The 12,691-nt window shown below is 43.5% G+C and overlaps 1 protein-coding gene across 5 annotated transcripts in view; it reads right to left on the reverse strand.

The window, feature by feature from the left end:
- Positions 1–12,691, reverse strand: part of VAV2 (vav guanine nucleotide exchange factor 2) — a 291,963-nt gene that overhangs the window by 133,291 nt on the left and 145,981 nt on the right. The gene's annotated exons all lie outside the window — the stretch shown is intronic.

Raw genomic sequence — 12,691 nt, forward strand, 5'->3', positions numbered from 1 at the left:
CAGGGCGCCTCCCCGACTGAGAGGAGTACGCCTAAATTCGATAATTAACACAGTCATCGATACGGTAGTGGTGGACGAATGCCGTACGTGTATTCGCCTTCACGCGGTATCGCCACAGTGCAGCCACTGACCGCTCGGAAGAAAACGAACTGGATGCCGGGGCGTCGAGACACAGCAATCCGATGCAAGCTCTAGAGCTCGCGAGCATGGGATACCGAGGGAGTCGCGAGAAAATCCCGAGTAGCATCATGACGCCCCTACGATCGAAGCACGAGCGTACCCACAGTCATCTGATATTTTTCAGAGACCTGCAGTTTGTCTCCCACCCCAACTACTACTGTTTTTACTACTAACTCGAAGCTCGCCCAGCACTTCCAGGGCAGTGAATACGATTACCTCTCGCAACTAACACGCTGACAGAGCATCCCGTTACTCCCACCATAGCAACGGTGTGGCTCTCAGCCCCTCCCTGTCCTGTGTCTCTCCCGTGAGAGTAGTAGCGCTAAATTCGATTTACATATCGGATTCGTTACTGTGTGGACGGAAATCGACGTATTGGCCTTCGGGCGGTTGCACCACTTGACGCTTGATAGAAATCTGAACCTCGGATGCAGCGGGCCAGCGTAACAGCGAAGCCCGCGAACTTTCTTGAATTACATTTCCTGTTTCCCAGGTGGGCTCTGATCAGCACGGGTAATCCAAAAGAAGTCCAGATGCCGTCCGGGAGTTTGGATCTGATCGCTGTGTGGGGATGGGACAAATCCTTGATTCGTGTGCACGCTTCGTTTTGCGGACGAACACAATAGACAAAGCGTGTGTGGCATACAATCTACCAAGAATACACGCACGTGGTGGTCGTTAACTGGGATAACAGAGACTCAATTGTGGTGAGCAGAGGCATGGTAAATGGCGCTCATGCGATGAAGGAGTTATGAGGACTCAGCTATCCCACCAGTCCACAGCGTCTCTAGACACGTATTTGCATTCCCTTGGCTGAGCTACCACGTGATGTAGGTTCAACACAATGTCTGGCATCGATGTATAGGGAATAGTCCTTCAGTTTTTCCCCCCCCACTCACGTAGAGAAAGGGAAAGAAATTATTTCTTTGACTTCTTTCAATGTCCCCTATACTGTATGGATGCTGCTGGAGACGCGATGTTGCAGCAGTGGAAAGAGCGTATCCGCTCCTCTCCCTCTCCCTCCTGCGTGGTGACAGGCTTGCGTAGGACTAGTAATCTCGCTCGGGAGATGATATCTCCACTGTCGACCTGATGGTGGCGATCATTGGTGGCTCTATCCGAGAGATAGTGACAGAACGTTAATAACTAGTCTACCGTCGCGCTGGGTGGCTTCAGCCCCTATTCCACATATTCCTGTGTGGGAGACTGCGGGAACTATGGGATAGCTACGGAAGAGCTACCCACAATGCAATGCTTCAGAAATCGACGTTAGCCTCGGACCATGGACACACAACGCCGAATTACTGTGCCTAGTGTGGCCGCATGAAATCGAATTTATAGTCAGTTTTATAAAACCGATTTTAGCTAATTCGATATTATCCTGTAGTGTAGACGTGGCCTAAGTATCTTGCCCAAGGTCATGCAGGAAATCTAGGTCAAAGCCAGGATTTGAACCCATTTCTCTTATCAACTAAAACCATCTCTTCTCTTTCACAGGCAAGTGTGCACAGAATCACAAACATTCATGGGCTGGAAGGGACTTTGAAAAATATCAAGTCCAGCCTTCTGCGTTGAGGCAGGGCCAAGTAAACTTAGACCATCCCTGACAGGTGTTTATAAATGTATGTATGTGTGTACACAATACATGGAGACACACATGAATCAATTGTATATGCACAACATATATGTATATATATGTTTAAATAGTGTGTATATATGTAGATATATAAATCCCCCAGGAGGAGCAGACGAATGGGAGATGTGGTCCTTCCTGCTCTCCATGTTGCAACCCTCACGAGGAAAAGCGGCATAAAGGAAGAAAGAAGTTATATAAATATACATACACACATGCACTTCTCTCTGTATCTAGATACAGCCAGACATGCAGAAGCAGTGTGTGTGTGTGCGCGCGTGCACGTGTGAGAGAAACACGCACACATACACGGCCAGATCCTCAGTTGGTATAAACAGGAGTAGCTCCACTGACTTCACTGTATCTATGCTCTTTTACTCCAGCTGAGAATCTGGCCCCATATGTATAACCAAATAAGTGCTTTCATAAAAATCACTGTTGCCTAAGTGATACCATGGCAGAAACATCAATTATGCCAGCCATGATTTTGTTTGAATAAAACCCTTACTAAAAAGTCAGCAGCAAACACATTTGCTTATTCCTTTGCTAGTGAAGTAGTATAAATTGCTCTCCCACGAGGTGCTTGAACTCACCAAACTTGTATTTGCACAAGTGCTTTCACTTGTACTTCTACAGCGCCTGTCATGGGAGGCTCTCAAAGTTCTTTGAAAACATTAATTGAGCCTCAACACACCTGTCAGGCAGGTAGATATTTGACAAATGGGAAAACAGAGGCATTGAGGGTAATAGCTTCAAGAGTGCCAAAGGGAATTAATAACCTACTGTGACATTCTATACCATGGGGAACATACTGTAACCCCCATAGTCTGCATTTTCATATTTTCGTGATCTTATATATAAAGCATGCCTTGTAAGGTATCAGGGGATAGGTCATGATCTGCTGAAAGGTTTCAGAGTGGTAGCTGTGTTAGACTGTATCAGCAAAAACAGCGAGGAGTCCTTGTGGCACCTCAGAGACTAACAAATTTATCTGGGCGTAAGCTTTCATGGGCTAAAACTCACTTCATCAGATGCATGGAGTGGAAAATACAGTAGGCAGGTATAAATATACAGCATATGAAATTATGGGAGTTGCCTTACTAAGTGTGGGGGGGTCAGTGCTAATAAGCCAATTCAATTAAGGTGGAAGTGGCCTCTTCTCAACAGCTGACAATAAGGGGTGAAAACAAAGGGAAGAAAAAATCACTTTTGTAGAGCTAATGAGGCCAATGTGAAGGGGGTTGGACTAGATGACCTCCTGAGGTCCCTTCCAACCATGATATTCTATGATTCTATGAATGTAATCAAGGTGGCCCATTTCAAAACAGTTGATAAGAAGGTGCGAGTATCAACAGGGGGAAATTAGTTTTTGTAGTGACCCAGCCACTCCCATTCTTTATTTAGGCCTAATTTGATGGTGTCCAGTTTGCAAATTAATTCCAGTTCTGCAGTTTCTCATTGGAGTCTGTTTTTGAAGTTTTTTTGTTGAAGAATTGCCACTTTAAATCTGCTATTGAATGTCCAGGGAGATTGAAGTGTTCTCCTACTGGTTTCTGAATGTTATAATTCTTGATGTCTGATTTGTGTCCATTTATTCTTTTGCGTAGACACTGTCTGGTTTGGCCAATGTACATAGCAAAGGGGCATTGCTGGCACATGATGACATATCACATGCATAAGGTAAGTTGATGAGAGAGTTTCTCCCATTGACCCAGCGCGGTGTAGACACCGCAATAAGTCAACGTAAGTACATCAACTCTAGCGACGTCATTCACGTAGCTGGAGTTGCATAACTTATGCCGACTTAGCTTTGTAGTGTAGCCCTGCCCTTAAACTTGTTACAGTGGCCTCAGAGGGCAGGAAAAATACAGGATGTGTTATAATTAAGGTACCTTATCCAGTGAATAGCACTAATGGGCTATAACATCTATGCACTTATTAGCCAACCATATTTTGTTTCTGCTTAAAACAATAACTGAATTCATCTTTGGGGCAGAAGGAGAACTAAGACGTCCATTTTTATTCGAAAAGGGCCCAAAGCAGGACTCTGGACCCAAAAGCCCTTGAACATTGAGGTGAGGCAATGGGGCCACTCTTTTCAAGTTGGTCTTGTCTCAGCTTCCTATGACATTTCAAAATTGTCCCATTAGAAAAAACTATATATGATTTACATGGGTGTTGTGAAACGTTAGGGAACACAGCAAAATAATCCAAAGAACTGTGTTTGCCTTGCCATTAAAATGAAAAAAATCCCAAAGAAGAGAGTTTGATTCAGCTTCCTGGAGCTGTCACCGCAGTAACTGCAAATCAATAAAGTAAATCTGTCCTGCCAGCTGAAAAGAATCAGGTGACCTCAGAGATGGCTTACCTGAGGCCTGTTTACACTCCAGAGTTCTTCATCTGCCCATTTAATGGACTTCAATAAAGAAAAAACAGACTCTATTCTCCATATGGTCAAACTGGCTCCTCCCCTCTGCCCCCAATTAACATTGCAGTTGATCTGTAATTTATCTGGAAAAGACACTAAAGGCTGAACAACGAAGGAAGAACCAGAAACCAGGATTGCAGGGAGATGAGCTGTGTTTGGCACAATGTTTGCCATCTACAACAGGGTTGTAATTTCCAGTTCACATGGGAAGTTAAAATGTTCATTGATCAAGAGACCTCTGTCTAATTAACTTACCCAGCGAGCAAATACAGCACAATCAACGGCTTAAAAAAGGGGGAGGGGGGAAGAAGAGGGAATGCTGTCTAGGCTTACCTAGGGGAAAATCAAAGAGAAAACTCTGCACACACTCAAGAGACAAACTCATCGTCTCAAAGACTGTAACATCTTCAGAGTCAATCAGGCTTAAGTTACATGCCTATTATAGGAAACTGTTCCAACAGGACAATAACTTATCTGTTTATAATCCATTTAAGGTATGGAGGTTCTGATCACACAGTTTTAAACACACATGCTCTGTATTTTTTTCATACACACACACAAATATATAGTATACCCAAACAGGCACAAAAATACACACAATTACACACACCTCTAGCTCAGATTTTCATTTTAGATGAGCATACACTATAATTCCTATAGATACACCTCTACCCCGATACAACACAAATCCGGCTAGAATGCGGTAAAGCAGTGCTCCGGGGGGGGGCAAGGCTGCGTACTCTGGCGGATCAAAGCAAGTTCGATATAATGCGGTTTCACCTATAATGCGGTAAGATTTTTTGGCTCTCGAGGACAGCGTTATATCAAGGTAGAGGTGTACATGTACATGTGGGGGGCCCACACTTGGAAGACCTGAGTGAGAAACAGCCTGCTTTGCAGAGGGCTGAGCAACTTCAGCTATCTGAAACTCAGTCAAAATAATCTCTGATCACACCACTCCCAACTGCTCCCAATTGAAGCCCACTAAGGCAAATACAATATGTGACAAAGTTCCTCCTTTACCTTGGTGGGTCCTGCGCTTACTGGCGGATTTGCTCACCTCAGTGATCTTCCCCTCTGGTGGAACCCACAGTCTGGGTCAACTCCTCCTGTGTCTGATGAGGAGTTGGGAGGTTTGGGGGGAACCAAGACCACCCTCGACTCGGTTCCACGCCCAGGGCCCTGTGGGACTGCAGCTGTCTAGCAGTGCTCCTCGTTAACCAGACTGACATACAGCTACATACTCCCTGGGCTACTTTCCAAGGCCTCTCCCAAACCTTCTTATCCTCACCACAGGGGACTTCTCTGGTTGGTTGATAATGCTTGTCCTCCCAAATCTCCAGCAGTACAGCCTTCACTCCTCAGCTCCTGCACCTCTTGCTCCCAGGCTCCTCACACGCACTTTCTCCTCCTCTGGCTCCCCCTTCCCTGACTGGACGTGAGCTTCCTTTTTAAACCCAGGTGCCGGATAGCGCTTGCCTTTGATCTGGCTGCAGGTGTTCTAATCAATGTAGCTATCTCCATTGCCTTCTAGAAAGATCTTAACTGGCCCCACGTGCCAACTGCCATTTGGCAACTGGAGCAACTGCCATTTGGTTACCACAGTACTAGGGATTTGTTTAGCCTGGGGCTAACATACCTGTTCCTCAGTACTTTACTGTAGCCATCTGGCCTTGCCCCATCACAAACAGAACAATAATAGAATCTCTGTCAGCCTATTATTACTATTCTCTTTCCCAAACTCTGCACACCTGTGTTTAACGTTCTGCCAACCATCTCTAACATGGCTCTCTGAGTCCCTCTGCAATCCAGCTCTTCATTTGCTCCCAGCTACTCTGATCAAGGCAAGAGCTGTGTATTTAAATGCCCAGTCTCTGAGCTTAAGGTTCTGCAAGGTGACACAGGAAATAAAACCCTCCAAGAAGTGACAATGGAGGGATGATTCAGAAAGGCACAAAGGGCTGTTAAGGTGCTCAGCTCCTAGTGAGAGTGAACACTAACTGCCCTGTGTAACGTTGACCCTCTTCCACCCCCTTACCATTCATTTCAACATTCCTGATTTTTTTCCCAGCTGAAACTATTTGCTGAATTTGACCTGAATTCACAAATAGTTTCAGTGCCACCCAAACCACATTTTCCAGCAAATTTACTAGGCGCCAAAACAACGACATCCACCTGCCTCTTTTGAATGAAGCTGCTAGGATAACATCAATGGGAGCCTTTCTATTGACACTGTCAGGCCTTGGCTCAGACCCCAAGACTCCAAAATCCATTCATAAAACCCAACTCAAGGGCTAAGCTAGACTGGAGATCATTTCATCAAAGGGGGTTAAAGAAGAGACCCCTCTATATTTTAAATTTGTACAAATGGCATTAAGCTAAAATAAAATCCCATACTATTTAAAAAAAAAAACAACACATAAAAAGGACCAGGATGTCCAGGAGCCCTTCCAAGTGTACCACAAAAGGCATCATCATGAATTGGGTTGGGAGTTCTTGCTTTGACTTATTCAAAGCTACATCTGCACACTTGCAGGGAAGTTTGACCTTTTCTGCCAGCATTGCTTTCCCCACAGCTAGAGTCTCCTAGAGCTTTGAATAAGAATCCCCCCAGAGTCAACAGACCTTCAAACCATTCAGCTTCTCGACAAAGCAGGTAAACGTTCAGCTGGAAGAAACATTTCCACCTCAACAGCTTTATGAAGGGGAAGAGAAAGAAGCTCAGAGCAAAACGAAGCTGTGGGAGAACTTAGGAGTTGTGCGGGAGGTAAAGAGAGCGGGAAGCCATGCTCAAGAAAGAAATTATACATGTCAGTTCAGATTCCATCTTTTGCTATTATTTGTTGGGTCTTAGAACCTGGAGAAATTTTTTGACCAAAACTCCCCCCAGCCCTAAGAAAAAAGAAAAAAAGTAGATACAGTGATACCAAACATTTTGCATATTCATGTCAATTTTCCAAATGGTTTTGGTAAAAACTAAACATTTTTTTAGAAATCTAAACATTTTGACATTTACAAAACGAAACACTGATTCTTTGCTTCATGATGACTTTTGGTTCCAAAACGTTTAATTTTGTTTTTAAAAAATTAAACATTAAAACTACTCGAAAGTGAAATGGTTTGTTCGACCTGAAATGTTGGGTTGTTTTTTCCCTAGAATTGACAGCGTACCCCCCCCCCCCAATGTATTATTTGTACAGCTCTAGGCCTTGGATAGGACAAGAGAGTAGATCAGGAAGTGTGTGCCACAAGGACTCCTCGGCTTTTTGGCTGATACAGACTAACACGGCTACCACTAGGAGATCCTTTCAGGCAGCCAATGGAATACTCTGAGGGGAGCAAAGATTTAAGTTGCCCCTGAACTGAGAGAGGAAACTAGAGTACAAATGTTAGAAGACGACACTCCTTGAAGTTATTATAGGACTGTATGCTGAGTGGGCATGCCGGTCAAAAGTCATTCTGACCAATCAACTGCACTTGATATGACAAGCAATGTAGATGCTGCACCGCAGATCTGGTGATAAGGGGTTTGAAATGCTGACAAAGGTCTTTAAAGAGGCCAGCAATAGAAGTGTTATTGTCCTTTTTAAAAAGCAGGCTTTGCAAGACCGAGAAAGGAGTCAAAGAAATTGGCCGGGGACTCCTTTATGGGAAAATGGAGACACATTTAAGATGCGCATGGGGAAGCTGCATTCAGAGCCCATTCAAATGAAACTGGGGGTGGGGGGGAGCTACTGATTAGAATCTTTTGGTTTGGGGGGGGGAATTTAAAATTTTAAAAGAAGCTAACTTTTTATAAAAAAAATTTAAATCAAATTCCCCCGTTTTTCCTACCAATTCTCTGCTACCAACACAGAATCCTAACTAAGACATAAGACAACTTCTTTATCAGTATCTCTCTTTCCTTGAAAGGAAGAGTGGTCTGGTGGTTAAAGGTACTGAATTAGGAGCTCTGAGTTCAATTCTCCACTTTGCCACAAATTCGCTGTGTGACTTTGGGCAAGTTACTTAATTTCTCTGTGCCGCACTTTCCATTGAACTCAGTGGGACTCCTGGTGGAGTAAGGTGCTACACTGTGCATAATAGCATCACAACCTGACCCACAGTGTTCTACCAATTAATGCTATTCAGAAGTCACTTGGACCATAATAACAACTACCCTTTCCTTGTTAACAACTTCCATTCACTAAAGAACAATGAAACAGAGATACCATAGACAGGGTTCTGCTTCCGAAACGAAGCCGTGCAGCGTTCATGCTTTATGATTGACACAGCGGTCCCAGAGCATATCAAAGCATTAGATATTTTTAGTCGAGACAACAGAGAGAAGAACAGGAAAGAGCGTTAACTGGGCTACAACACAGCATGCATGTGCTTTGATTATTTCATTCACGCTAATCTTCTCTTCGGCTCCAGAGAGCGGCAAACATCTTATAAACTTTTTTATTGTTATTATGCGCTTGCTTGCCAAGTGGATTTCCCCAAAGTCAACCAGCTCTAATCCCACTATGCCCCCTCTGGATCACCTCTATTATGTCTGTTCAAACATCTTAAAATTCTTCGGCCAGGGACAACATACAGAATTAAAACTGAACCCCCAGCCCGTGGGCACAGGCTTCTCTGGATATTCCTTGGAAGAGGCATTGGAAGAGGCACTACAAGGTGTTTTACGGACTGTATCACTCACAGCGTTTACAAAGCGCCTAGCTCGTAAGAGAGTGTAGAGCCCCGCTTCCACATAGCTAGTAATCTTTGATAAGTTCACTTGAGGCAAGACGGTGATAGTTCAAGCGTGGGACACAAGTCAGGAAGCGAATTCTCTCTCTACAATCTTGTGAATTGTTAAGATAGACCACCCCGAAAAGGTATTTCATCACACACACAGAGACTGAGGCAAGTAGAGAGGATAAAAGGCCACATCTGCAAGCTTGAGTGCCAAAACTTGCATTGAGGTTTAAGATCAGACAGGACCATTAGATCACCCTTGTACTGGATTTTGCTGTTTTACAGCCAAAGTACAAGGTTCATGCCTTATGTTTTAAAAATCATGGCCAATTGCTAAGACAAATTTTTACTGAAACTGATTATGCAATGGGGCAGACTGGATTTCATTCCCAGACTTGCCACTGGCTTCCTTAGTGAACTGAAGTCATTTCCCCACCACTCTGTGCCTCAGTTTCTCCATCTTTAAAGTGGGGCTAATGATACCAACCTCCTTGTGAAGTGGGAACTTAAATTATTACAACCATCTTCATTTGGTCACAATTCACTTGGCCCTCAAACACAGCACAGTTCACAGATTTTGATGAAAGGGGGCTTTAAAAAGCGGCACACGACAGGCTGAACTTCTCTTTGTCCTTTATGACAAATTATCACTCAAGGGGCTAATTCTGGCATTGGTGAGAATACACTTGCACCTAATGGAGTATGTTTACCAGCTATAGACTGGGACTTGTAACCGTCTTCTCATCCCCAAGAGAAAAAATACCATTCAGCAGCACCACCACCATTTGTGAAGCACTTGCGGTGCTATATGCAAAGACAATAAAGGGATGGGCTGACATTCTAGCTCTACTGAAGTTAATGACAAAGCTCCCATTGACTTCAATGGGGCCAGAATTTCACCCATGATCTTTCCGCCAAGAAACGTACCAAAAAAGAATAGGCTGAATTGGGCGTAAAAGCCAGTCATTAAGGCCTTGAACACCTTAAAGTCGTCCCCAAGGCTTAAAATTTCCTCACACTGATAAGCTTCAAAAACAGCCAAGGGCTGACCATGCTCTTTGCATAGCAACTCCCTGAAATGCATCACTAACAGGACAGGAAAGATTCAGCAGGTATTTCAAAATACACCATCTGCTCTCAGTTCAGTCCCTTCAGCCCACTGGAAACTGGAGTCCAAGTTAGCTAGAGGAATAGTCCAGGAGCAGAGAGAGAGCGCGTCACAGAGCTGGGTGGGAGAGTGGCTGGGCAAATGCAGCTCTCCTCCTGTCTGGAGGAACTGCAAGAATTCCACATCAGAAATGACTGACTAATTTGTCCAGACTTCTGAAAATAAATCTAAATGTCGTGAGCATCGGTTTTCACTACGCAGCTGTCCAGTTTCACTCAAATAGCCACTGCAGAGAGTTTGCTGACATTGTGACCATTACAGAGCAATCTAAAGCTGCAGGATACTCTGCTCTGTCTTAATCTTTAGATGCTCCTAGCCAGAGGATCTCTGGGACTCTCATGAACATGTGCCTATATGATGTTGCTATTGATTTCTCCCTACAGTTGGAACCTGACAGAGATCACACTAAAAAGACCATGTTTCTCTGCATATTTCTTCATTCTGCATTAGAGCGTCAAACTAAGCAATGAGAGACACGAGACGAGCGAGGTAACGTTTTTTATTGGGCCAATTTCTGCCGGTGAAAGCGATAAGCTTTCGAGCGCCACAAAAGCTTGTCGCTTTCACCAACAGAAGTTGGCCGAAGATATTACCTCACCACTCGTCTCTCTCATATCCCGGGCCCAATGCAGCTACAATCAAAGAAGCTAGATAATGACACTCAGGAGCTCGTCTACACAGGAAAGTTTTACCAGTTAGTTATACTGTATGGTTATACAGGTATACCCTGACCCTGCGTGTGAACATTTTTAATTCAGTGTAAGAGGGGCCTTTTTTCAGTTTAGTTTAAACCCCTTCCCAACCAGCATAAGCTAAACTGAAAAGGGGTAATCTATAGCAGAATAAGAATGTGCACACAGGGGGGGTTATATCGGTATAACCGTTTAAATTCACAATTTAGCGAATGCTGATCTAACTTTCCTGTGTACACAAGCCCTCAGTTACTTGAGGTCTCCCTTAAACAGCTCACCTTCGGGTTTTCCCCCCATCAGTTTACACAAGGATGGATGTACTCGCACAGCGCTGGAATTCCAGGTTTTAGAAACAGAGGAACAATCAATAACCAGCAGTTAAGCTGGGATGTTTCTGGGGTTGGGAAGAATCAGGGGATGTGCTTGTTCTGGGCACGGCCTGCTCACAGGATTATCTCGAGGTGATGGGAGACAGCAGAAGACTTTTTTCTCCCCTTTTAAATAAAGGAAGTTAACTCTGAGGTGTTTCCAGCCTGAACAAGAGGGCAAATGGAAATGAACTGTACTGCTCTATCTAGAGCAGGAGTCGGCAACCTTTCAGAAGTGCTGTGCTGAGTCTTCATTTATTCACTCTAATTTAAGGTTTCGCGTGCCAGTCATACATTTTAACGTTTTTAGAAGGTCTCTTTCTAGAACTCTATCATATAGAATTAAACTATTGTTGTATGTAAAGTAAATAAGGTTTTTTAAATGATTCAGAAGCTTCATTTAAAATTAAATCAAAATGCAGAGCCCCCCGGACTGGTGGCCAGGACCCAGGCAGTGAGAGTGCCACTGAAAAATCAGCTTGTGCGCCGCCTTTGGCACGCATACCATAGATTGCCTACCCCTGATCTAGAGAATGCAATTGAAGGTAACCACACAAAACATCAGTGCTTGCTTTTTTTCTTGTAACATCTCCATTACAAATACCCAGGCTCATCCTCAGCCTAAAACATGCGCTGGGCTAATTCATTTCTGAAACTAGGGTGGTGAGCCACAACGAAGCGATTCCAAGAAGTTTAGAGCTACAAGGGGAAATTCCAGGATTCTGAGGCAACTACAGTGATGAACAATTTTTTGTATCACTCAGAAGATAAAAATGATGAAATGCTTAGTCTGTAAGCCTGGATATTGCTACCACGGGACAATTGTTGGCTGAGTGACATAAGGCAGAGGTTTCCATCTGATTTCATAACCTTCTCTCCCTCAGCAGCACAATTTATGCTATTTTGCATATTTGCCCAATTACTGTAAAGAAAACTTTATTTATATATAAGAGAGAAGACTATTATCTAAGAAGAGCAGGTGTTTATGAGGTTTAAGAATACAATTAAGAACACTAAAGGGTTCCTATGTCTGTAATTGTTAGATGGTTTACACAAATAAGACAGTAAGGATTGCGAAATATAGTTAAGAGTCAGGAAATTATAGCTAGAATATGTTCAAATGCAGTAAGTCGGCTATTCCACTAGAGGGGAAACTGTTGCTTTTGAATCTCCATAGCCCACAAAAGCTTATGCTCAAATAAATTTATTGGTTTCTAAGGTGCCACAAGGACTCCTCATTCTTTTTGTAGTAAAACACTAACTTTTATTGGAGATGCAAAAACCTCACAATGCTAGCAGTGGTAGAAAGTTAACTAGGAGATCTTCACTAGAGCTAGTTGGAAAATGGTATATTCCTTCTCCCTATCTCCCCCCCCCCCAATTTTTTTTTGACAGAAATAAAAAAAAATAATTTCATGGACATTTTCTGTTTTTTTCTCCATTGAAAAATCTGAAAAATGTTGACATTTTTTTTCCAGGAAGATCTTTGTTTCTGAG

This window comes from Chelonoidis abingdonii, chromosome 24, assembly GCF_003597395.2.
Source record: "Chelonoidis abingdonii isolate Lonesome George chromosome 24, CheloAbing_2.0, whole genome shotgun sequence".
In the NCBI taxonomy this organism is placed as follows: domain Eukaryota; kingdom Metazoa; phylum Chordata; order Testudines; family Testudinidae; genus Chelonoidis; species Chelonoidis abingdonii.